This window comes from Heptranchias perlo, chromosome 26 (genome assembly GCF_035084215.1).
Source record: "Heptranchias perlo isolate sHepPer1 chromosome 26, sHepPer1.hap1, whole genome shotgun sequence".
Classification (NCBI taxonomy): domain Eukaryota; kingdom Metazoa; phylum Chordata; class Chondrichthyes; order Hexanchiformes; family Hexanchidae; genus Heptranchias; species Heptranchias perlo.
Genome location: NC_090350.1, coordinates 30,381,754 through 30,406,821, shown reverse-complemented (window position 1 = coordinate 30,406,821; position 25,068 = coordinate 30,381,754). Strand labels below are relative to the sequence as shown.

At 40.3% G+C, this 25,068-nt stretch overlaps 1 protein-coding gene across 7 annotated transcripts in view; it reads right to left on the bottom strand.

Moving 5' to 3' along the window:
• ahdc1 (AT hook, DNA binding motif, containing 1) overlaps positions 1 to 25,068 on the bottom strand; it is a 127,352-nt gene that overhangs the window by 81,295 nt on the left and 20,989 nt on the right. The window contains exon 1 of one of the 7 annotated variants that reach the window (XM_068006686.1): positions 20,167 to 20,237. The exons of the other annotated variants lie outside the window; for them this stretch is intronic. The gene's annotated coding sequence lies outside the window, so the exon portion shown is untranslated. Of the gene's footprint in view, positions 1 to 20,166; positions 20,238 to 25,068 lie in introns of those variants that run through there. 7 annotated transcript variants of the gene reach the window in all.

Genomic DNA, 25,068 nt, shown 5'->3' with positions numbered 1-25,068 from the left:
GCAAAGGGGCTGAGGCCGAGGCAGAGAAGGGCGGTTGCAGAGGTGAAAATAGATGGAGAGGGTTTGGGGTTTAGAATCTCAGCTTGGGGTCTTTATCTACGAACACACAATGCAATAAGGTCACTATGCTGCTAAAATATTGTTACAGCTGTGAAATATGATATGCCACTTTGATGTGGTATCAAAATGAAGAAAATGATTCTCAGCTTTTTCAAACCAGAATTATTGAACCTCTTCCCCTTTGGGCACTGCAATATTCCTTTGTGTAACTCATCTCGTGAAGGAATTCTGAAAACTTGCTCAATTCATATCTGCTGAATTGGCATCACATATTGTGCTTGCAGTTTTTCCAGTGACTCAATAGCATATATTATCTATGAATTATTTGTATTTTCTGAGGGGAGGGATTGTAGAATTAGTTTAAAAAATATTACATAACATTTTTAGAAAACAATATTTGAGGAATTAGGTAGCACAGTGAGTTCTGGACATTGTCATTTCACCTCGAGGCCGAGAGCCTGAATCCAGTTCAGTTTGATTAAAGTTTCCGTTGTCTGCTCGCTAAAGGCTCCTAAGTGGTATGACATTGTGCAGTCTGAACCCAATTCCTAATAGATATGAATTGAGAGCAGAAAACTGCCCATAATTTGTCACTATTTGTCAATCTTACTTACGAAATGAAAGAAGTATAGCTGATATGGGAAGTGAAAGATCACACTCATACGATAAGGATGCTTTTAGGTGGGGAATTAAGAAAAAGAAAGCATGGAACAAGAAAGGCCATTTGGCCTGTCAAGTCTCGTTCCTTCCGCAGACCACGTGCAATCTACTCGATGTTGGACAAGCTCCAAACCATTTAATCTCGTGAGAAAGGTTTACGGCACATGTTGGACAGTGGAGAGGGAGCTTCATTCTGCATATGGCCCTACAATGCCCAATGTAGGAGGGTTTACTGCCATAAACAAGAGAGTATCCCATTTACAGCACAGTAAAACAAAAATGTTTAAAATATAACAAATGACAGGAAATGAGTTATTGAAATCTCAGGGCTCAGACAATGTGACCAAGCGCTCAAGTTACACTCTCTGCTTATAACATTATTTGCACATTAAAATCACTTGTAGTTAACCCCACACTATTACTGTATGTCCACATAATAGACTTGTAAGCAAAATTAAAGCCCATGGGATTAAAAGGACAGTGACAGCATAGATACAAAATTGGCAAAGGGACAGAAAGCAACGAGTAGTGGAGAACGGTTGTTTTTCAGACTGGAGGGAAGTATACAGTGGTGTTTTCCAGAGGTCGGTATTAGGACCATTGCTCTTTTTGATATATATTAACGATCTGGATTTGAGTATAGAGGGTATAATTTCAATGTTTGTAGATGACACGAAACTTGGAAATGTAGTAAACAATGTGGAGGAGAGTAACAGAGTTCAGGAGGACATAGACAGACTGATGAAATGGGCAGACACATAACAGATGAAATTTATCGCAGAGAAGTGTGAAATGATGCATTTTGGTCGGAAGAATGAGGAGAGGCAATATAAACTAAATGGTACAATTTTAAAGGGGGTGCAGCAGCAGAGAGACACGGAGAGGGTGTATGTACACAAATCTTTGAAGGTGACAGGGCAAGTTGAGAAGGCTGTTAAAAAAGCATATGGGGTTCTGGGCTTTATTAATAGAGGCATAGAGTACAAAAGCAAGGAAGTTATGCTAAACCTTTATAAATCACTGGTTAGGCCTCAGCTGGAGTACTGTGTTTAATTCTGGGCATCACACGTTCGGAAGAATGTCAAGGCCTTAGAGGAGGTGCAGAGGAGATTTACTAGAATGGTACCAGGGATGAGAGACTACAGATATCTGGAGAGACTGGAGAAGTTGGGATTGTTCTTCTTAGAGCAGGGAAAGTTAAAAGGAGATTTGATAGAGGTGTTCAAAATCACAAACTGTTTTAATAGAATAAATGAGAAACTGTTTCCAGTGGCAGAAGGGTTGGTAACCAGAAGACATAGATTTAAGGTGATTGGCAAAAGAACCCGAGGCGACATGAGAAAGAACATTTTTTACGCAGAGTTGTTATCACCACCCTATGCCTGAAAGGGTGGTGGAAGCAGATACATTACTAACTTTGAAAAGGAAATTGGGTAACTCTTGAAGGGAAAAAATTTACAGAGCTATGGGGAAAGATCAGTGGAGTGGGATTAATTGGATAGCTCTTTCAAAGAGCCAGCACAGGCACGTTGGGCCGAATGGTCTCCTTTTATGCTTTAACATACTATGATCTGTGCAATTATTAACCATCTGTTCATGCCTCTTTAAAACTGCCACATCAGATTACAATGTTACAAGATACACACTTTGCATTATGCAATTGATATGTCCCAAACCCCCCAAAAAAGTTGGTGGGATCAGGTGATTTTTAGAGGCCTTATTTACAATACTAAACTTACAGAACTAACATATTTGGAATCATAAATAGAATAATAACATCTGTGCAACAAAATATGTAGGGGGAAATAGCCTCTTTAACCATTACTGCACAGATCATAGTAGGAATGCTTGGATACAGACACATGAACTTTACCTTGTACTTGTAGTGAAGTTGTTTTCTTTCATCCTTTAATTTTTCTGACAGAAAGTAGTTTATGTAGTACAGGGATGTAAATGGTGGAGAGACCCAAGTGCCAAGGAACCTCAGTGGCATTATTAAGTCTGGTCAGCTGTTGAATGATGAGTCAAGCTGTCCATTAATTATACTCTAACGGAAACTGAAGGTATCAGGAGATACACTTTTTCTTTCAAAAAAAACTACCCGAGTCAACTCATAGCTTGAGTTTTCTTTTTAATGGATGATGGTTTAAAACATGAACTGCCTATGAGATACTCCATCTTGTCCCATTCCTTTATCTACACATATAACACAGTTGTTTCAAAGGCAGATGGTACAAGGAGTTTTTGGCCGGTGGCCTTCTAAAAGATTCAACACTAGCTTTGGAGCTACGGTATGCCGAAACTGGTCCTGGCATTTTACAGTTGGCCAGGGAGGTGCAAATATGTTTCTGCTTAAACCAAGTAAAGCCATTTTATCTCAACAAAAGAAACATTACAAAAGCCCTGGATGAGAAAAGGCCATTCTGCCCATCAAACTCATGCACATCAAGCACCTCACGTCCCCCATTACAGCACCCAGCTACATTTTGAATGTTGCATACGTTCTTCCCAATATACTGGATTTAAATTTATTTTTCACTAATTTATGAGTGTTACAAGAAAGAGAAGAGTGAAGCCAGATCAGAACCATTCCTAATTATGTTGCAAATACACCAACCCTTTCACAACACTCAACAATATGTCATCACTTCTAAGGTAACGTAATATTTATGACTCCAACCTGTGGAGACATACCATAGGAAATACCCCATCCATATCACTTTTCTCACTGTAACACACTTTTTGGATTGCTCCCAAGGTGCAGTAATAAATGAAAGACATCACAGAGCATCAGAAAGCACTGTAGTGCAGGGTTACTGGAGGCTACCCTAAACCTTCAACCAATGCCAGACCGAAATGTGACATTGAAACTGGGCACCTTTGTGCATCTTTTCTGGAATTGCCCAACAGTTGCCCATTTTGGAAAGAACGAGTTGAATTTATAAGAGGCCATAAAAGTGCATACCATGCTCTTCCAGCATGCTAAAAAATACAGACCTGAACACAAAGCTGGATTGTTACGTCACCAGCTTCTACCAACCCCCTGGATTATCTTAGAGCATTGGTAAAATCAGTCCTTTGCTCTCTGATACATTGTAGAAATATAGCTGTAAGATTACACATTTTAATCATTGGAAAATTTTGAAAACTCTTCTACTTATTAAACTTGTCCTTATAAGAGCCAACAAACCCAGAAAGAGTACATAGGGAAATTGCTACATCTTGAAGTTAAGCCACTCATCCTTGCTCGTCTGTCTGTTTGTTTTATGAAATGCAGCATGTACCAACATATTGAATATTATTCATGCCTCTCATTGTCAGCTCACTGGCAATCTCAGGCTCAGGTTCACAGGACTCTTAACTCAGATGTTGAATATTTCAACAAGCTTTATTCCATTGAAGTTCGGACACTAGCGATCAAGACTGTAGATCCCACCCCAACAGCCCCCCCAAAAAATAGTGGGACTCTCAGGAATTTGATTAAGGAGTTTCAAACTTGAGTATTTTTAGCTGCCAGATAAAGATTTCAACACTACTTATGTGGCACACTGTAGATATATTGCTTAATGCCAAAAAAACTTAATTAATGTTGAATACCTGAGAAATAATTTAGTAAATCTATAGCAAATCGGCATGGAAAACTTGAATCGGTCATTTTTAGCATTAGAGCTTAAGATTTATTGTGTAACTCCTTCCACCATATGGAAAGCGTGACACAACCAGCTACCAACTAGTATCGACTGAAGCAATATTGTCCAAGACGGAATAAACTTGCAATGGGCTGAGTAGCACATTTTATAGGACGTCGCTATAAATTAGAGGAACGTGGTATGTGGAACCACTTTGTTAACACCCAAGCTTTAAATATAAACACAGCACACATTTCAGAAACCTTCCCCACCTCTCCAGGATCAGTTTTTTGGCTTATGATATGCAGGAAATTCCTAATGATCTTCATCATGTGCTCAGAAAAAAAAACCTTTCCTGCCAAGTCTGCCCTAAAGGACATATGTTGAACATTCTGCACACATCGTATGCTCGCAACCCTCCTGCCTTTCTCTAAAATCCTGTGGCCATATCTCCCACGTAAGAGAAACTGCGCCCACTGCTGAAGGGGTGAGGACAATCACAAATAGCCATCTCCCTGCAGGTGCCATTTTTGTCCAATTAGCCTTTACATTTTTATTATATCAGGTTGTCATTTAAAGACTTGAATAGCTTTCATGTTTGCTGGTTTTCCCTGGCTAAAAGCCAGCCTGCTAGGCTGTCAGCTTCCTGCTGTGTCTGAGTCACGTGGCAGTGAATGCAACCTAGTAACAACCAAAGTACTTGCTGCACGGCGCTGTTCAGTCATTAGACTGGCAATTCTTTCGAATACTGGGCAGCGCACAGCACTTTGTGTTCTTCCACGGTGTGCAGATGTGAAATGTTCTGACAACGGTTCCTTAAGAATTCAGATTTGTGCGCAGCAACATTTAGCAAATTAAAAACAGAGGCACAAAATTTGATTGATCCCAACTAGAAATAGATTCCCCCCACCATGGTACATACCTCCTTTATAGTGAAACATTTTGAGTCAATCTACTAAAAATCCTATGCACAAAATAAAAGATGTCACTGGGAGCACTGTTTGTCGACTGGAAGCAGCGGCTTGTTGCTCACACAGCTTTGGATTGCAGGCTTCAATTTTTGTTCTTTGTTTCTCACTGAAATCCTTGATTCTTTCAAGGCTCTGGTGCTATGGGCAATAGTTGCCGGCCAATACCGCGCCCATTTGACCATTCTTCATACGTGAGACTAGATAGGAAGTATTGAAATGGTTTGGGGGGGGGGCAGCGGTGGCGGTAATCGTAGCTGAACTTGATCATGTTGTCAACCAACATGCGTGTACACACACACACAGCAGCTAGAGACACTGGATGGCATTTAACAGCATAAACCTTGACTGATTTTCCCCTCACTAGTCCAGGGACACTGAGGCCAATTCTCCCACCCCAACTGTTGCAATGCCTGAGATCAGCTAACTCAGTACAGACTATGAATTGAATTTCAAACCTTTCTAGTCTCTATGGCTCAGTTCCAGACTAGACAGTGAATTTATTAACTGAGCCATTGCAGGAAGCTTGCTTTCATTTGTTGTATAAATATTGCAACAGATGTGTTCACAGAAAATATTTTATTGTGCCACAACAATTGTTTGTTTTCCAAGAAAGTAAATAGGACTGATTTTTTCATGTCAGATATTGATAAGAGGTGGACAAAATGTGGAATCACATTTTTGATATTACTCAAATGGAAGATCCTAAGTAACTCATAAGTCTGATAGATATTTGGGGTGGGGGAAATGTTAAGATGATACTAATTAAAACTCTCTGACCCACATTGAAACCTGCGAGAACAAATCTTGTGTACTTTATGAACATTTGTGGAACCCAGTGATTGAATTGCGACATCTGATATTTTACTTTATGTAATACACATGGAAAGTTGCTCAAAGTAACATTTTTAAAAAATGAATGCATTCTAGTGTTGCTACTGCCCCTCAGAGCTGCACAAAATACAACAACCTGATTAGTACCTCATGAAACCCCACTGTAGTGCAGCAACTGGAATACTGCTATATATTTGGTGACAGACCTATTATTCATAAATCATTCAGTAAATATTAGCAACTAATATCCCATTAGCCATCATCTGCTGTTTTTTATTAACCAAACTGCCACTTATTGAAGTATTTTAAAAACATTGCCAAAACATTTGAAAACCAGATTGTTAAGATGACAAGTTTACTTTCCTTCCAAGCTAGTGTAGCCACTCAGTCCGCTGCCAGAGATCACAGGATAGCCTGCTTCAGGTGGCCCTGCACTCACTCATACAGCCTCATAACTTTATAAGCAACAGATTGGACTGTGACTAGCACTAATGCAACAAGCAAAGTTGACTTTGCCATATTTCCCTTTTTAACATTAATGAATTGAGATTCCAATGTTTACAACAGCTACTGATTGAATGCAGGACTACAAATTTAATGGAAATAATTGAGGACAGAATGGAGCTTCCACTTGTTAAAAATATTTTTAATCTCTATTATTTTTTTGAACTTTTCTTTTTAAACTACTTTTGTTTCGTTCCTCCTCCCCCACACCACCACTTTTTCTTTCCTTTTTCATGTCTTCCCTTAACAGTAGAAGCATTTGGCTATCCATTACAGTGCTGGAATGTAGTAAACTGCACAATGCTTCAAGCACAAGGTTTCCATTACCACAAGCATGGTAAATAGAACAGCCAGAAAAATAAAACCACCTGGTTCTGTTCAGGGAGAGCTCGGTATATTCTGAATCTGTGCGCCAAGGCAGCCTTCAGAAAGGGAGGCTGATAAAGCCAAAAACTAACATTTTACTGCTTCCAACGAATGGCGTTTCATTTGTTGTGCAGTCACTTTGACAGAGTAGGACATCTGTTTTGCTTATGGGGACATTTTTTTTAAAAAGGCAAATGTACTGGAGACAAATTAGGAATGTGAATGAACAAGTATACTTTGCTCTGTCCTCTTTTGCTCCACATTACAATTATTTTCCTTTAAAAGACTAAAGCTTAGTGGCATATTATGATAGCAACAAAACATGCTGCATTACACATTTTTTCACAGCAGGATTAACTTGATTTCAGTGCTAGATCCACCTATAGATTTGAATTATTTTGCTTTGCATAGCAATTTTTTTTTAAGGAACCACTGTTCCAAGCTGCAGTGCCCATATTTATTACAAGAAAAATAAATCACTCCCCCCATGCAGATGTAGTTGGTGAAGTGACTATTATAAAGACCCTTTCACTCCACTCCTGTGAGAAGATATTGAAGTTTCTGCATCAAAGTCAATTTCAGGAATGCACAGTTTGCATATTCATGTCACTGGCCACCAATCTGTCAAATGATGGAACCAGAACCCAGAGGCAAAAATCAGAGGTCGGTCTGCACTGCAGCTGCAGGGTACAGTAGCATTTGAGTGAAACAAAGAAACAATCCAAAAAGGCAGGAGTGAGAATTTAAACTACAGTTGTTATTTTCCATGCAGTATTTCAGTATCAGATAAGCGACAGCATCCTCCGTACCTACAGACAATGGCAAGCCATTACTGCAGAATGTTGCAGGTCACTTTGTAAGCACAATGAATGGCTGACCTGGCTAATGTTGAAGATAACAAACTGGGCAGTGCTCAACTGCACCGTGGCTCAAGCAGCTTTCCATCCCACCCATGGTGAATAAACATGTCATACACTCTACACAGTAACAAATCTGTTCTCCACTGGTTTTCTCATTTGAAAAAACAAACTCAAGTGAATAAAAAGAAAAAAAAACTACAAATGCTGAAAATCTGAAATAAAAACAGAAAATGCTGGAAACAGACAGCAGGGCAGTCCGCATCTGTAGAAGGGAAAAGACAGGTTAACAGGGAATGCAAGACCCTTTTTCAGATCTGAAGACTGAAAATTCTGTGGATAATGTGATAAGATGGCATCAAGCAATTTAACTGGCATTTAGTCTGCAGGGTCAGGGAACACAGGAACAGGAGTAGGCCATTCAGCCCCTCGAGCGTGTACCACCATTCAATTAGATCATGGCTGATCTGTACCTTAATCCTAATACATTTGCCAAACAAAAATCCATCAATCTCAGTTTTGAAATTTTCAACTGTCCTAACCTCTACGGCTTTTTGGGGGAAGAGTGTTCCAGATTGAGGGAATTCAACAAGTTCTACAAATTAATGGAGCAACTAAGAAAAGGCAAATTCAGGAATTGTGTTACGAAGTTCCTCTTCACACAGAGTGATCAACACATGCAACGGACTTCCAGGTAGGGCAGCAAAGGCAAAATCCTAGAATCATTTAAGAAGCAGTTGGATGATGCGATGCGGGGTCTGTGGGGTATTTCTGGTTGGACGAGGCTAGAACGTGCCAACACAAAAACAGTTGCTGTTTACAAAGTGTCAACAAATCAGGGAAACTGGTCACTAAACTAAATGAATTCATTTTGCTCTTGAGACATTAATCTTTAGGTTTTCTGGATTTTTGTATTCACTAGATGTTGGAAGATGCCAGAAGGAATCAATAGCCTGGGATTTGTTGACAAAACTTTTGACTCGGTTAAAAATCACCTGTTGACAACATTTAAAAAATCATTATATTTTCCTATTATTGCTTGAATTTAATCCGGTCAACAAAGAAGCCAACATTTTACAAACTGGGTCAGTGAGCCAGGTCAGTATGTTATGGTCATGGGCACCAACAGTTAATATTTTTTAAATTTGTTACAGATTTCTAAGTTCATGAAAGTGAACAGCCACTACTAGGGAATGCAACACTTGTCCATTTTGGGAACTAGCTTCAGCATCAAATGCTCTCGGGTGAGAAGTCTGGGACAGCTACATGCAGGGTAAAGCTCCCTGTATTCTGCTCCAATGAAAAGTGTGCCTTAACTCAAACCTCTGAAGAACACCTCCACCCCACCAGTGTGATTGTTTTCAATTTCCCACATCAGCCATCCTTGCGGCTTCGGAGAGTGATAGCTAATTTAGTGCCATTTTATGACAAATTAGGAATACACACTCCCCAGAACCCAAATTTATTTTTTACCTTATAGCCAGCAGAATGGAGGTTTTAGGAGACCCCCATCCCAACAGTCTATGCAATATTCTAAAGTAAATCTGAAAGGTGAACAGGCAATATGTTAATCCACGGCATGACCTACTCTACATGTTTTAAGAAACTCCTTTCTTCTATTTTCTACTCCCTTGTGTTTGCACCCTACATCCACACTGCCCTCTTTAATCACCGCTGTGAGTCACGAACCATTCCACACATTATAAACACCACTCCTTATTCAACTTGCCAAGACCAGTGGTTAAACAGTGTGTGTTTTTTTGGTAATATTTGCATATATTTAAACATATGGCCCAAAATAACCTTTAAAAACAGCTTGAACTTCCATTTGTTGTTCAACATTGTGATGCAAAGTTTTCAGTAGTAAACAAAAAGCTTTTATTGCTCTATACATCAAGACTTGTCACTCAATGGGGGAGGCGTGACCTGGACACAGGTTGAACTCAGTCTCCAGTCTGTCGCCACTGACTGCAGCCTGTGTCCAGGTCATGCTCTAGTGATTAATGGGCAGTTCTCAGCACTAACAGGAGTGTTCATGTTCTATTAATTGCAGCAAATCTTGGATAACTACATCCACAGAAATAAACAGGATTTCATCCCACTTTTGTTCCTGGTGTTATTAAAAATTTTTTGTTGTTGTTGTTCAAATTGTGCGAAAAGCATTCCAGTGGCACCCTTCAACTCCAGCATTCCTGACTCTGGGTCAGGCAATTGGAACAAACAGTCTATCACCTCTATCCCTGTGCCTGGCAGTGCTTAGAAAGTGAGTTTTAACTGTAGGTGATCAAGGATATTCAACTTATTCATCCCTTATTCCATCCATACTGAGAGTCAAAGGTTCTCCTCATAACTTTATTTAATTCTTTTTAAAAGATAGGTTTAAAAATACATCTGACTGAATGACATTTTTAGCAACAACATCTGGATAAAATCTTCCTTATGGCACATGGCGCCTTTAAGGAGGATAACATTTTCCAAATACAAACTCCCCAAGAGAAACCATGACTAAATGTGGTTGAAGCCTCACTTTTTGGTTTTAATTCAGATTTTTTTTTAAAGCTGCATGGCAAGATGGCACTGCACATAATAGCACTGGCACACCATCAGAACTTAGGACTCCACTTTGTATCATGTGCCAGATTTTTGATCTCTGTTATTTGTCTGGGATGCACTACGTTGGGCGGAGGGGGGGGGAGGAATTGGGTGGAGCGGGAGCAGCTGACCCATCCTGCTCATTCATACCACCTACTGGATGGCCACAGAACAGTCAGCAGATCACCAACACCAAGTTTCTGCACACAAAGAATATTTACACAGACACATTTCCACATTCTCTTAACAAAAAAGTGCCTCATTTAAACTTTAATTTTAAGTTATAGATTTCCCTACATACAGAACCATTTGGGAATAAATGGTTTCCCCCAAGTAAAAGTGGTCCTATTTAATTATTTTGTTACTATTTAGTCAGCCTCATTAATCCCCCCAACACTGCTCCCCACCAATCGCCTGACTAATGGGGTGAGCATGTGATCTGTTCCCATGCTGCTGCATTGATACCTCTCAAGTCAACTGATAGATGCAAAAGAACATCCCAAATTGACTCAAACACTGCTCTCTCTTTCATTTCAGGGAGGGCGGGGCTCATTCACTGGCATTTCACATGATAAATAGGCTGAGATCAGGAACTTATTTTACGCAAAAACAGAGGTAGCGGGTTGAAAAATACTCAATTGGGTCTTGACATCACTACCATTTATTTTTCTCTTAACTTGAACCACAACTTGCTGCAAGCTGAATTGTTCTTAAAATAACAATCATCCATTTTTCAAAATCCTCCCTACTAGGGGACTCTGCACAGCTTCACATCTGTCAAAATGCTGCTATAGGCTTCCTGTGCACGATAGGATTCTACAACTAATGCAAGTTCTTAAAGGGAGGGGGAAAAAGAACATTGAACTGGGCCCAAAAACGCACACTATTTCTGCTGCAGCCAAACATTCAGTTTATTTTAACTAGCACATGCGCCGCAGTGCACAATAAACTGATGCTGGCAGTGAAACAGCTGTCAGCTTATTCACAATGTGGGAGTAATGCAGAGAAAGCACTAATACTCCTCTAACTGCCCTTACAGGGTGTGGGCAAAGTATTCAGTGTATGATCATATCTTGGGTATCAAAAACATTAAACTATCTTTTTCTTTCAGATACCGATACCGCATTGCATTTACACTATTTTCTGTTTCATGTTAAGCCCATATGTTGTAGGCTTAGTCTTTGCTTAATCCCAGCACCAAATAACCACGGTATTTGTTCTTGAAAAAACAAACTCCAGCCTCATTAAAAGATGATCCTACAAAAGGAAACAAACTGTAGTGAATATCCTGCACACAGCATATAATACATCATCAACAGTAGCTTTACAACGAAAATAGCACTATAGCAAAGACCATTACAACAAGGAAGTATTGGATCTTGTTCACTGACCATCCCTCACCAATTTTTGCTGGTTCTGAGCTCGAAAGCAAGGTTTTCGAAAGGCTCCTCTTCATTAACAAATCCCCCCACAGTCTCACCCCAACCTATCTATGCAACCTCCCTGAGCGCTGGCCTATGGCGAATATCCCCCCCTTTCTTGCTTCAGCTCTCCCTATCTCTAAAGTCTTCTCAACATCAATTTCTTCGACCACCTTTGGTCACTTCCCTCAACTGTTGACCTAACTCCATTCCCTCCTCCAATCTGTGAAATGTCTTGGGATGTTTCATGACTTTAAAGATGCCAGCTAAATGCAAAAGGTTATTGTTCATGCATTGCTGGGGAAAGGGGAAGGGCAGACATCACAGTTTTCATTCTGATGTTAGAAACATGCATTGCAAGAACTCTGCAATTTTCATCATTCAGCATCAATTTATTAATTGCTTATAGTTACAAATATCACCATCTGCTCACTTGTGTATAGCAGTCTGCTTATTACAACAAACTCCATATACAGCAATTCATTCTCATAAAAATACTTTAAAAATATGCTCCATACATTACAGTGCTAGACAACGTGGGACTCCTTACACCTTTGTAATGTATCTCTGGCCATTCATTATTTTATACAATGTAACATTAGAAAACAATTCACATTCTTACAAATATATATTAAAGCAATAGTGGACATATCAAGTTACAGCGAAGATATAACAAAAGTGATTTGACAACCTATATTTCATCCCTACGATACATAAAATTACACATTACATAGTCTACAGCACAGCAACAGGCCATTCGGTCTATGCTGGCGTTTATGCTCATTCCACCCCTCTTCATCTAATCCTATCAGCATACCCTCTATTCCTTTCTCCATCATGTGCTTATCTACCTTCCCCTTAAATGCATCTATGCTATTTGCCTCAACTACTCTTTGCAGTAGTGAGTTCCATATTCTTACCACTCATTGGACAAAGAAGTTTCTCCTGAATTCTTTACTAGATTTATTGGTGACGATCCTATATTTAAAGCCCCTAGTTTTGGTCTTCCCCACATGCGGAAAAATCTTGTCTCCATCTGCCTTATCAAATCTCCTCATAATTTTAAAGATCTCTATTAAGTCACCCCTCAGCCTTCTCTTTTCTGGAGTAAAGGCCATCTGATCACACGCAAAATCACCAGAACTGTGCAGGCAGGAATGTATTTTTGAGCAAATCAGAACAGTGCAAACAACAGAATACTGGATATCTAAAATAAAAACAGAAAATGCGAGGTTAATGTTTCAAGTTCTCATGCAGGTCCACAACCAAAACTTTAACCTATACTTTTCATTCAGATGCTGGCCAATCTGCTGTGCATTTCCAGTCTTTATTTTTGAATCTGAGATTGTTAGTGGTCACACATGAAGTACAAGTGAAAACCTCAAAACAGTGAAACTTCAACTTATAATCAGTCCTTTACTGAACTAACTATGCGTTTGCTTACATAACAATAGTGATTGCACTTCAAAAGTAATTCTGTGGCTGTGAAGCACTCGGGGACGTTCTGAGGATGTGAAAAGCACTACATAAATGCAAGTTCTTTCTTTCTGTAACTGAAATTTCTCATTCGTTCCCTCGGATGGTATGAACTAAACTTCTAAAGCTCTGACATTCCAAAGCACGTGTTACTCCAGTAAGTTGGCTTAAAGGCTCTATATTCTACATTGTATTCACACTATTTATCATCTCCGATGGTTAAATGCTTAACTCTAATGCTCTGGAACAATACAGTACTATCCTGATACTTTCTAACACACATTATCCATAGAGAGCTTCTATGCACCTTCACTGAGAGCAAAGGGACCATTTAAGCATTACAGTGCCAGAGAGATGTCTAGGAGGCACCTCGCAACCTCTTCGTCAAATCAGAGATCTCTGAAGTCTCCAACAGCTTTGCTATCAGAGCTGCATGGGCTTACAACAGCAGATAGGAAAATAACAGTCTCAGTGAAAAGGGAAAGTTCACTTTTTATTTCACCAATTTAAGTGATGAAACAAAAATGTTACAATCGGATCTTCCACCCCACAATCATACTCCTTGGACTCCCTTCCATTTCTCTTTCCTTCCCCCCCCTCCACACACAGATGGAGGGTGTTCGGTTACAAGCATCCAGGGTCCAATTCTTCAAAATTGCTGTCGTTAATGTATTGCGTAGAAGCAGGTGACAATCTGCTTCTACGCAACCAGGAAGCACTTTGAGTAGTGGAAATCTGGAACTCTCTACCCAAAAGGCTGTGGATGCTGGGGGTCAATTGAAATTTTCAACACTGGAATCGGTAGATTTTTGTTAGGTAAAGGTGTCAAGAGATATGGAGCAAAGGCAGGTAAATGGAGTTGAGGTACAGATCAGCCATGATCTGTACCATGAATGGCAGAACAGGCTCGAGAGGCCGAATGGCCTCCTCTTGTTCCTATAAATGCTTAAAAACACAGAGCATCATTAAATTTAACCTCCTTCAGGCATATCAGCAAGACAGGTGGGGGGTTAATTGGGGAGGGGGGGGGAAATGAAATTCCCCTTTGTGAAAAGCTGGAAAATGTTTGTTTTTCTCCACAAGTAAACAACTTGCGAACGAAATCCTGGGAACATGAATTCTGAAACATGCGATTTCTGAGGATCGATTTCAACTCGCTCATATTTTGTCAAGAGGAATTTCACCCTCTCTCACAAAGCACCCCATTTTAAAATCTTACAATTTCTCCAAACCATCACTGATGGATTCCAAATGTGTAAATTTTACTCAATTTTCTCAATTCTGTTGTATGTCAGGCAATCGTTTCGATTAATAGGGTGTTAAAAGCGCTTCACAAATGCACTTAGCTCTCACAGCACAGGCAGAACCGCAGCTACAAACCCTCATTACTCCTTCCATTCAAGAGGTGGGGCAGTCCAGGCTGCAGCTCTCTTTGCAACCCCCATCAATGCCTCTGCACAGGGAGCTGCTGTGAGACTGTCAGTTTTTCCAAACCCTGATGTGAGATGCATAATTTCTGAGAAACTTCTTCATTCGGAGGCTGGCAGAGAACTGCTGAAACTTATCAACACTATGGCTGGCAGGTCCAAGTGACAGCTTGCCCTGGGATTCAAACCTGTGAACTTCAAGCCCCTTACCCCCTTTACTACCAGATCCCTCATGCCTGGTTTGTACCAAGTCTCAAGTACTCTAATCTATATTCAGCAACCTAATTAACTATCTGATGAAAGGGCATCAACCTGAAACGTTAACTCCATTTCTCTCGCCAGACGCTGCCTGACCTGCTGAGTGTTTCCAGCATTTTCTATTTTTTATTTAAGGTTTCCAGCGTCTGCGGTATTTTGCTTCTGTTCTAATTAACTAGCTGTTGGATCCAGCAGAGCTTCCCCCGTTTAATTCATTTTCTCAGCCAGGCACCACCATGCCCAGCTTTTAAAAAGATTATCCCCCTTCTCTCCTGAAGGTGCCGACTCATATTTGGGATACAATTCCATAGGCTTGCCTCCCTTTTTGGCAACTTGCCACAGTGACCATTCTTCATGGACGAGTCTAGTCAAGGAGTGCCGTGGTCAAGACAATGAGCATTCAACTTTGGGATGCAACACAGCTGAGCCTGATCGTCTCAACACCAGACGTCCACTCTCCAACAGGAATCAGTGAATAGCCATCAGGAGCGGAAAGGTGGTGCACAAGCAATTATTGTGCTGCTGTGTGCATGTATAAATGAGCTATTTAAAAAACACATAATTTTTATACGAAAGAAATAATGATTATGACAGGCAGAATGGACCTCATACAGTAACAAATCCACAGCGTTTATACAATACTGCCTCTGAAAGCATCCTGATATAAACCTAATTTGGGTTTATACAGTGCAGGAACAATTCAGGTTACTCGAAGCCAGACCAATTCACTGCACCAAATCAGCACCTTTACTTTGATGATTACAAGTTCGATTTTAGCCAAATTTCATGGTCACACCAGACTTGGACCACCAATGCGAATAGAGTCTCCTAGTTGCTAATCAAAAAACACTGAATTTTCAGTGAAAGAAGGAAATTCCTCCAACTTGTAAGAGCAGTAAGATTAAAATAATACTTTCTGCAGATTTTTTTCACTGAAGCGATGCAGACAATGGCATAAAGCTTCACTCTGCTCACTGCACACTCCAGGAACCAGGGAAGATATATTGGGAACATCTCTAAGTTGGGGAATAATTACCGACAGTTTATTAAAGTGGTTCATGCATACTCAGCTCAGACAACATGCAGTGAGCTGCACACAAAGCCTCATTACTCCACCATGAAAAATCTTGGCAACATTTTTACACTGGTACTCCATGAAATTCCACTTTGATGAGACTCCTCCTGACACATCTGCAGCTTTGTTAATTTACATGTGCGTACACTGTTCCAGTCCTAGTGTCAGATTCTTGTGTGCAGGTACTATCACAGCATGCAACTAACACAAATACTAATTTCAATAAAAACAAATGTCAACTTGTGCATAATTTAAGGTTCTTCTTCCATTTTTACTTAATATAATAATTTCCTACGAATTTCTGCAAAGCACTGTAACCCTACTTAAGGCAAGTATAGTGAAAGCTGAATAAAGTGAACTCAGATACCGGAATGGCTCCATTAATAGTGAAAATAAGTGGATGCAACACTATAAACAACCCTGTTATAATTAAGTTAACTGTCTGATAATGGGGAAATTTAGAGTATTAATCTTTCAGTGTTTAGCCCTTAAGGGGCTTTGAAATGCAACTCAAAGATCTTCAGCTCAGTCTCTCACTGACTGAATCTCTTAAATGTACTTTTTTTTAAAAAAGGTGTTTGTTCCAGCAGAAGCTGAAAGGAGCAGTCTATTTCATTTTACACAGAGAACACAAAAACATTTGGGTGGGGGGAGAGGGGGGCGGCAATAGGGCATCTGCCCAAGCTGAAACTTACTAAGTAATGAGGCTGGGTGTAATGATACATACTATATTAGATGCCCAACAGTCACGGAAAGCTCCCAGTGATCTGGCAAACACAGCATACCAGTACTCCTAGGGTAACAATGCATGAAGGGATGACCAAAAATGCTTCAATCATCAACTCCCATTTGCAGTCGGGTAACACAAATCATTCTCAAGATGTGTGCAGTCCATCTTGAATCAAGCTCACAACCTAAAGTAGAGCACCCGACGATGCTTTTAGGATTATTGTCTCCGAATCACTCTTTAAATCAGTGTCAAGAACATAACAATCTCAAGTTATATTGTCAATTCAACTGGATGCTGCCACCATCTTTTATCAAAATGTCAGTCATTTATGCTGAGTCATCTAAATCTTGATATAATAAAATTCCTGATATCGTGACATTTGTTGTTATAGGGCATGTGATAAAAAGATTTCAATATATTAATGTGTAAAATACAATCGCATTCATTGATAATTTATAATTCATGTATAGTGGTGTTTGTTGCCAACTGATTCCCAAATGGTATCATTTAAAAATATACAGTAATATACCATAAGCTTATTTCTGTATAGGGCATTTTTTCACTGTCAATAATTTAGCGGAAATTTCAAAATCTTCTTTTATAGCAGACAATAAAATCTAAAACCTTTCTTCAGCAGGAATTGAAATATTTATAAGCAAATTTGTACAGCACTGTCTGCTCTAGTGCACGGTAGAGCTTGTGTTACCTTTTTAGTCTAAATAGGCCATATTTTAAAACTACTGTGCATCAAAAAATCAAATCAATTCAATACCTGTCAACATCTTCCAAGCTTTTCCAACAGTTCCTAATAGCCCTTCAAAAACACAGCTCAACTGTCTTAAAAAAAATACATCTATCTATTTTCAAAGAGTGAGAAACACCCACTAGACTGAATTTGTCCTTTAGGGTCTGTCTCAAAAGCTTTCACTCTTAGCCCATAAGTAAAGGGTTTTGTTATGGGGCTGGAATCCCTTTCAGTTGAATGTAGCTGGTGCTAAAACAATCTTATGGCTCTCAAAATGGCTCAGCCAGCTAAACCATACAATTCAGGAAAGTCCCAGTTTGATCTCTAGTAGGTACTGAGAAAGTTGATCTTAGCCAGGACAACAGGCAAGGAGGGGGGAGCTACAATTGGGCTCTATAACCCTCTTGACGACAGCTCCAGGGATGCTGCTTTTGGTTACTATTCAGCGCTCCCTGCTGAAAAATGTGTATGTCCAGAAATAGGTTAGGGCACATCAGACTTAGTTGAGATGCCTTCATGGTGAGTAGTCTGTCAACACTCAGTGTCTAGGCTGGAAGATGAAGAATGTTCCTTTCCTGTAGAATTCTACCCTAGTATGGGTCCATGCCTTCAGGAGGCACAGGGAAAACATATTAGCATGAAAATACGTTACATTTCTACGGTCAAAATCACACTATGTCAACCCACTCGGGCCAAAAATATGATTCCTACTACTAATAAACAACAACTTGCATTTATATAGCACCTTTAAAGTAGTAAAACGTCCCATGGCGCTTCACGTGAGCGTTATCAAACAAAATTTGACACCGAGCCGTATACTAGGACAGGTGACCAAAAGCTTGGTCAAAAGAGGTAGGTTTTAAGGAGCGTCTTAAAGAAGGAGAGAAGGGTACAGAGGCGGAGAGGTTTAAGAAGAGAATTCCAGAGCTTAGGGCCTAAGCAGCTGAAGGAACGGCCGCCAATGGTGGAGCTATGACAATCGCAAGAGGCCAGAATTGGAGGAGCGCAGAGATCTCGGAGGGTTGTAAGGCTGGAGGAGGTTACAGAGATAGGGAGGGGTGAGGCCATGGAAGGATTTGAGCACAAGGATGCGAATTTTTAAATCGAGGCGTTGCTGGTCCGGGAGCCAATGTAGATCAGTGAGCAAATGGATGATAGGTGAACGGGACTTGGTGCGAGTTAGGATACAGGCAGCAGAGTTTTGGATGAGTTCAAGTTTACAGAGGGTGGAAGCTCCCTTTCACAGCATTTCATTTTATCAATCAACCAGGTGAAATTCACAACATTATAAACAGAGTGTACAAACCTCCTGCTGTCTTGGGAGCAGGGATGAAGAGTGGAGCAGGGATGAAGAGTGGAGCAAGGCGAAGGCCTATTATGAACACCATGCCATTCAGGTTCAATGAGCAGTTTCGAGATAGCCCCTCCTTTTTCAATACTGTCTTTAACAATCTATTCCCATTAATGCTGTTAATTAAATTTATGTTGGTTAATGTGTTAATAAGATTAAGTGATATTGCTCTGCCAGTTTCAAGGCACCATTATGTGGAACTATTTGTGCTTTTCAAACAGGCATCTAAGGATTAGCAGTAGCAGCTGTGCAGAATCTATAAAAAGCATAAATGAAAAACATATATGGTTCATTTTGTTTTTTACGCTCTCAATTTTTAAAAAAACTCTTTAAAATGTCATATTTTCTCAGAATTTCCTCCAAATTATTTTCATACCTTTCCAGAATAGTGGGATAATTCAAAAATCACCTTATTAAAAACACCTTCCTCCCAAAGTGGATGAACCCTTTGAATATCAAAGGACCTTTCAGCTTACCACACATCTTTTCTTACATATATAGCTGCAGATATGATTCTTATTCAGGATTATTACAAAGCAAACAATTAGATAACTGTACAGAATCAAAAGTAGATATGATTCACAGAATAAGCTTAACCAAAATGCACACATGCAAATTTTTATGACACAAATAAAATCATAGAATACATGTGGCAATATATCATGTCTCAATATTAAGATTGCACCATGATTAGACATCAGGGGGTAAATTTTAACCCCACAAATGGGTGGGTTGGGGGCGGGTGGGAAGGTAAAAATCATAAAGTAAAATCTGACCCCAACCCGCCCACTTCCGGTTTCAACTGAGGCGGGTCGAGGGGCAGGCGACCAACCCGCTCTCAGGAGGCAGGTCGGTCGGTAGGTACAATCTTTTAAGGAGGCTGCGGGCCTCCACTTTGACAGGTTTTTTAGTTTTAACCCCTGGCGGCCGGGATTCCTGGGCCTTCTGATTCACACCACATAAGAGGAGGCGAGAAGAGCCGGATCAAAAGGTAAGTGCCTTTATTGCACTGCATGTGGGCATTTTCCCCACATTTCCTCCAGGCCCAACAAGGTTCCTGCCGCGATCCCACACACACGATCTCCGACCCCTTCATGAGCCCCTGATGAACCCTCCAATGAATGTCGACCCCATGACTCCCCCGATGAACCCTGACCCCAGATGACCCACGACTCCCCCGATGACCCCCAACCCCTCACAAACTAAAACTTACCTGCTGCCATCCGCTCCCTGGCTGCTCTCCCGTCTGACTGACAGCCAGCCTGTCGAGGGGAAACCTACAGAAAAAAAAATGAAAGACGTCCTTACGTCAAAATCGTAAGGACAACTGGGAAACCGGTACTTCCAGGTTTCCAGTCAGGTACTGTTGTTCAAAAAGGGAGAAAGAGATAGACCGAGTAAATATGGGCCAGTCAGTCTAACCTCGGTGGCGGGCAAATTATTGGAATCGATTCTGAGGTACAGCATAAATCGTCATTTAGAAAGGCATGGGTTAATCAAGGACAGTCAGCATGGATTTGTTAAGGGAAGGTCGTGTCTGACTAACTTGATTGAATTTTTTGAGCAGGTAACAAGGAGGGTTGAAGACGGTAATGCGTTTAATGTAGTGTACATGGATTTTAGCAAGGCTTTTGACAAGGTCCCACATGGTACACTGGTCAAAAAAGTAAAAGCCCATGGGATCCAAGGGAAAGTGGCTAGTTGAATCCAAAATTGGCTCAGTGGCAGGAAACAAAGGATAACAGTTGACAGATGTTTTTGCAACTGGAAGGCTGTTTCCAGTGGGGTCCCGCAAGGCTCAGTACTAGGTCCCTTGCTTTTTGTAGTATATATTAATGATTTGGACTTGAACGATCAAGAAATTTGCAGATTATACAAAAATTGGCCGTGTGGTTGATAGTGATGAGGAAAGCTGTGGACGGTATCAGGAAGGTATCAATGGACTGGTCAGGTGGGCAGAAAAGTGGCAAATAGAATTCAATCCAGAGAAGTGTGAGATAATGCATTTGGGGAGGGCGAACAAGGCAAGGGAGTACACAATTAATGGGAGGATACTGAGAGGTGTAGAGGAACAAAAGGGACCTTGGAGTCCATGTCCACAGATCCCGGAAGGCAGCAGGTCAGGTAGATAAGGTGGTTAAAAAGGCATATGGGATACTTTCCTTTATCAGCTGAGGCATAGAATATAAGAGCAGGGAGGTTATGCTAGAACTGTGGTTAGGCCATAGCTTGAGTACTGCGTACAGTTCTGGTCACCACATTACAGGAACGATGTGATTGCACTAGAGAGGGTGCAAAGGAGATTTACGAGTATGTTGCCAGGGCTGGAGAGTTTTAGCTATGAGAAAAGACTGGATAGGCTGGGGTTGTTTTCTTTGGAACAAAGGAGGCTGAGCGGAGATTTAATTGAGGTGTATAAAATTATGAGCGGCCTAGACAGGGTGGATAGGGAGGACCTATTTCCCTTAGCAGAGGGGTCGGTGACCAGGGGACGTAGATTTAAAGTAATTTGTGGAAGGATTAGACTGGAGCTGAGGAGAAATTTTTTCATCCAGAGGGGGTCTGGAACTCACTACCTGAAAGAGTGGTAGAGGCAGAAACCCTCAATTCATTTAAAAAGTACTTGGATGTGGGCTTGAATTGCCGTAAGCTACAGGGTTACGGACCAAGTGCTGGAAAATGGGATTAAGCTGGATAGCTCTTTTTCAGCCAGCACGGACATGATGGGCCGAATGACCTCCTACTGTGCCGTAACTTTCTATGATTCTATCTCCCCCACCCGCCCTCTTCCCGGCTCCCCGTTAAAATTTACCCCTGGGCTCTTATCTTCCCTTTGTTTGCAGCATAAACCATTGGTCCACCAAGGTAACAGGCACTATAAAAATGTTCATACTGTACTGTTATTAAATATACAGGTCTTAGTCTAACACACTGGTGCTAAGTTTGCACCTTAATATATTGCTGACATAGAATTTTGCTACCAGGTGCATGAATGGCCTCGTGCTGGTTGGCACAAAGCCAGCCAACAGAATTGGGCCCTTCAAAATGTTGCAGGTGTACCCAGCACTGGCATTAGCCTTGTGGAGGCCCAGAGCAGAGGATAAGGCGACAGCCACTCTCCTCCCTACACCCACTACTACTTAGCCTGGTCCCCCCTCCACTACCACTGCCCAACCCCAACCCGCACCATCTCCTGGCCTAGGTCCTCAAGCAATTGCCCTGATTACTTGCCCCTAAAGTAATATCTACTTGCACACTCAAAAGACAATGTGTCAGAAACACAGAAATTGACTCTGAGCATTGTAAATATAGTAAAATTATTATTGCAGTCCAATGAGGTCCAATGTAATGGCGAGGGGACAAGTAGACAAGGTTGTGTTTGTATGAAATGGTACCACAGCAAGGAGGTGTCAATGCAAGGAATACTTGAACATATCCACTACACAGGTGTTAACAACCCACGGTAATTTCTAGCTTATGACAATAAGATATTAGGATGGAGTCTCATTTCTTGTCGCTGAAATTTTAAATACTCTTTTGAATCACACAGATTGATTAATCTATTGTGAAGTTGTATGTTTAAAGCTGAACAGTTATGAGAAATGTTTAGGGTGAAAAATTTTAATGAATTGGCACCAAAAATCCATTTTAACATTAAATCCCATTGAGTCAACATTAGGTGTGAGGTTGAAAATGTATCAACGTGGAATTTCCAATTATCTACACTCCAATTATCCGCATTCCTGATTTCTGAATAGAAATTTCACAGGACAAAGCCTTTTTTAAGGCACATTCCTGTTAACCCAAATCTCTTTTCTGACATATATCAACCTGATATCCCAAGAAAGATTTAATTCAAATGATTTTACTTATAAAGTACTTGCCTTCATTCCTGTGCCTTGGGTATTGTTATGCTAAATGTACAAGACCAGATTTCGGGGACTGTCAATAATTTGCCAATTTCCATTATCCACCATTGGGGACCCTAAGTTATTGTGGATAATTAAATGTCACATTTTATAAGGTAAGAGAATAAATGTCTAAACAGTCATTCATTTTTTTTTGAGGTATTAGTTTTAATGGATCACTTAAAGATGTCACCTTTTCCTGACAACCTACATCTAATTTGCATAACATCAGTCACACTACTTAGAGTAGGTGGACAAGTGCTAGCATTAAAATCCTGGACAAAATCAATAATCACAATATAGTACAATATCTTCAACTGATTCATTTGTTCTCACTAATTGTAACCATCCTTAAGAGAAAATGGCCTTTAACGATCCACAACTCCATCCTACCTGTTTGCCAAAATTATTGAGGTTTACAGTTGGCCAGAATATTAAAATCACACCAATTGTAGTTCAATAGCCATCTGACACTTACAGTCTAGGCTCACATATGATGAATGGTCACTGGGTGAGATACCAGCGAGGACCAGCTGCCAATGGAACTGAACCACGAACAAGAGTGATTGCCTTTAGGAGAGTAATCTGGCTGAAAAGGGGAGGGGAGAACATACATTCACAGCTGCCTTGGTTTCAGGGAGTGTGATTCAAAGTTATTACATTGTGGCATCCTTCCATCATAGGCACCAAAACCTGTGAAACTAGACTTGTGCCCATGATGATTCATTAACCCTATTGTGATCTAGTATTTCAACACTAAATAAAATTTCATAACAGGACAACACCTTACTGGTTCACTCTACTAGCATTATGAATTAAGAAAGGCACAGCTGTACATTTTTTGAATTCAACATTAGAACACTCAGTAATAGACAGACACAGTCACTCTTACAGATCTTAGCTGACAGCAGGGAAATGTCGAAATTTAACAAGTTCCCAGTATTCAAAGGGTTATATAACAAATCTGAGGTATTAGGCAAATGGATAACAGAAAATATCAAACATGAATCCAGTTGGTACTCAATCTACTGTACCCAGGCTAATTATCTTCCAAGTCTGTTTGCAATTTGGTACATCCATAAATAGTCAAGCTGATATATATTTAAAAGCCTGCTCAAAGGAAAGTGCAATTTTCTGGAAAAAGCTCCTCTGAAACTTCTATGCACCCACTCTTAGCAATTTAAATGCACATTTCTAGCATGTAAAATGCTTACTCAATGAATTTAGCCTCACCTCTGTGCTCGTCTCCAGCACTCCCCAGGCACTACAGATAATTAGTGCTATGCAGTCTACTCCTGCTACCTGTCTTACACCAACTGTCTTCTCTGTTGGTAATCACTGCATAGTAGAAGAATCTTCCTTCTTTACTTTTGAAAGCTGTATCCTCAGTAGAATATCTTTTGTGAATAAAATACTATAAATACTGCACAAACATCAAACAGATAAGCACAAATAGGGGGAAAAAAAACAGGTCTTCTTTTCAATAGTTCAAGGACTTGAAACAGAAGACCAGACAATGCTAAGCAAAATCAAGCCAGACCACATACTATATCTTGCAAAATATGAAGCTGGCAGTCTTTGACCATTTAGTCTCTCAACCTGAATCAAAGCCAAAAAGCACAAGGTACTTATCAGTTACCTTGACTACACAGAGGTACATAAAGAAAAATAGGATAGCAGCAAACTGTTCAACAAAATGGCTGCTGGACTGATACCAGGCAAATATTGCAGCAAACCAAAAAAATGGCTTTTGTACCCAGTTAAATCAAATTACTACTATTTGTACTCCTATGCAAGCCAAACAAGTCAATATGTACAGCACAGAGTTGACCTGTACACCAAGTCTAAGGTATAATGCACTCTGCAATGAAGTGAACCCACTGAAGTCTTTAAAACAGTTTCTGTACCTATCCAATCAGCTCGACTAATCCCCTAAAGTAACAACAGCTCACCTATTTTTCCAAAATAAACTGCCTAAAAGGAATATTTGGAGTATGTTAACTACACTGAAATACTTAAATTAAGCAGGAATAGCCTCTACCACTGGCAAGATGGTCAGGTTGAGTCTTTCAGCTATATTGTGGTCAATTCTTTGGTATTGCACACAGGGAAATTCTTTATTGGATTCAGTAAACAGTTTTTAAAAAAATTGTCTAGCTCCTAGTTCATGCTTTGGAGGACTCTGCTTGTAAATCACATGGAGACTT